General features: G+C 42.1%; 1 protein-coding gene across 1 annotated transcript in view; it reads right to left on the minus strand.

The window, feature by feature from the left end:
* LOC106518152 (zinc finger protein 516) overlaps window positions 1–2,225 on the minus strand; it is a 22,590-nt gene extending 20,365 nt beyond the window's left edge. The window contains exon 1 of the mRNA XM_014009284.1: window positions 1,904–2,225. The gene's annotated coding sequence lies outside the window, so the exon portion shown is untranslated. The remainder of the gene's footprint in view (window positions 1–1,903) is intronic.
* Between the last annotated feature and the right edge of the window lie 403 nt (window positions 2,226–2,628).

The raw sequence follows: 2,628 nt of genomic DNA on the forward strand, positions 1-2,628 counted from the left end.
TTAGGGTTGGGCATAATCGTATCGTGTGCAATTAATCGTCAGAAAAGCATTAATCAATTACTTTTCGACACTTGACAATTAATACAATTAATGCCACCAGGGAGACTGACTGGAGAGTTCCCCGRTCAGTCTGCTTCGAACATGAGAAACATTTTAAAAAATGTTCTGTAATTTATTTATCATAACTCAGTTTTTACTTGGTCTATCAACACAATGAAAAAATTGATGCATAGCCTGAAGTCTGTACTTTTGACATGATTTGGAACAGATTTTTTATGAAGAGCAAATCTTTCCCACTAGAGTGATTTAAATTGGTCATGTGACCAGGATATGAGGGCGTCCAGGGACTCGTCAAATTAATCCTTATTGGTTAAATACCACAACTAATCATGATAATTTTTTGCCAATATTGCCCAACCCTAATATGGCACTCAAGGGTTGAAATGACAATAAATTATCTTTTAAAACAGCATGGAGTTTGTGAGGGGGTCCCTGAAATTCTTTTGCCCTTGTAAGGGGTCCCCAGAACCAAATGGCTTGAGAACCCTAGTCCTAGAACCACAGCTGACAATCAGCTGAGCAACCAGTAACAACCCTATGTCTCCACAGTCTGGGACCCAATGCTCCAAGGTAACACTTGCACCCACACAGTGCGTTATTAAGAGACCACCTCCAGAATTTGGGAGTGGAAATAATGGAATGGCCTGCCAGCAACCCTGATGCCAAACCCCATTAAACACCTGTAGGATCAGTTTTGGATAGACTCTTTGTTCCAGACCGACCAACACAACCTGACTGGTACCATTTTAGATCAAGACTGAGGCATTTTCTGAAGGAGAACCAGTTTTGTAATCCTGAATAACTGCCACCTTTTAATGATGTTATATTATCTGTTTTATTAATTATCCTAATTAATGTAATGTTTTGTTCTTTTTAAACAGTATTTTAAACTGTAAATACTTGATACTTGTCCATATACAAATAAACAACAAATGAAATAAAACCACACTGGCTTATGCTGGTTGAGAATGGGAATCCAGCGGTGTGTGTGTGTGACCAAGCTGATGAGCAGCACAAGGACAGCTGTCAGGCTGTTGTGGTTGTGTATGGTTCTTCCACATGCTACCAAGCCTGTTTGTTGAAAGAATAAATTGTTTCCTTTAATCATCAGATCCAATAAACAACAAACACGACTCAGTTGCAGAATAAGCTGTTTGGMATCTGCTTATCAGACTGATGATGAATTATTCTGAATAAATGTGGCATCATTTGGAGGAAATTTGTAACCATATAAGATATGCAAGAAGTGCTGTTGCTACAAAATAACCAACCAAACACAAATTTACTTATTTTTCCTGTTAAGTTTACATCGTGGCMCATACAGCAGCTCAGTTCTGCCAGTAGTTTGGTGGCTGGGACGAGTACAGGTGTGCAGCCAGTTTCTAAGTTCAAGAGGTAAAGTCAGGTTGAAATGAAGATGTTAAAGCCCCCAGAGGGCTGAAAGAAAGAGAGGCTGGAGGCCATTTAGACAGCCAGGACAGAGAAAAGGAATTCCGTTAATCCGCCGTTGATCCGGTACAATGGCAGCCTTGTTGTCTGTCCCGTTTGCACAAGTTTGAGTCCTCTCTGATCGCTGCTTCGCAGCTGGGCCGAACCACAGCGAACACAGACGCGAAGCTTTCATTAAACACGGCGATGAGAACGTGCGCAAAGGCGCGCTCTGTCTCAAAACACCGATCCCCCATATAAGAAGYACACCGGCGGGATGGTTTTGCAAGTTTCGCCGACACAAACTCCACTAGACGCACTCTGCAAAGTGTCCGAGCCGACGTGCAGCAGCCCCACTTCCTGTCCAAAACACCATCTTTTGTTAGTTACCCCGTCGTTYAGCTCCACTCCTTACCTTCAAGAGGTTAGGCGGCAGGTTGCTCCTGAAGCAATCCCATCACGGATGAGACAATGGCGACAAAATCAGGGCGCTATCTTTCCTGCGCGGCCGAGTGTTTATCCCTGTCTCCTCCTCTTAGCGCTAAAATAAATAAATAAATAAATAAATAAATAAATACAAATAAAACTTCAATCCCAGCGGTGCACCTGAGCCGCAGTCCCGTCTCCTCCGGATCCTCTGCGGCGGGAGGCAGCAGTCGACGTTGGGGACATGAGTGACGTGAGAGATAACGTTAAGAGCAAGCGGCGCGAGTGATGTGTGTGCGCGCGCGCCTCTCTGTCCCGTCCGCTGCGGTTTGGCTCCGAGAGGTGAAGGGTGGGCGCGCGCGCAGTCACCTTAGATAAAATAACACTTCTATAGAAGTGGTTCTCAAAAGATGGGCTCGGGGCCTTATAGTGATAAGTATATTTCTACCAACTGAAAAATAAAACAAAAGTAGGGGAAAATAAAACTTGTCATCAAAACATATACAGTAAAGTGCCATTTATGCCATCAACAAAGTGAGGAAATAATAATTATTGTAAGATATTTACATTTATTGACAAAGTTTGTACAAATTTTGCTACTGAAAAAAAAATACTTTTTTTCTAATKAAATTTGAAAAATATACAGCGGGTAAAATAAGTATTGAACACGTCACCATTTTTCTCAGTAAATATACTACTAGAGGTGCTAATGAC

The sequence above is a fragment of the Austrofundulus limnaeus genome, unplaced genomic scaffold (assembly GCF_001266775.1).
Source record: "Austrofundulus limnaeus strain Quisiro unplaced genomic scaffold, Austrofundulus_limnaeus-1.0 Scaffold56, whole genome shotgun sequence".
NCBI lineage: Eukaryota > Metazoa > Chordata > Actinopteri > Cyprinodontiformes > Rivulidae > Austrofundulus > Austrofundulus limnaeus.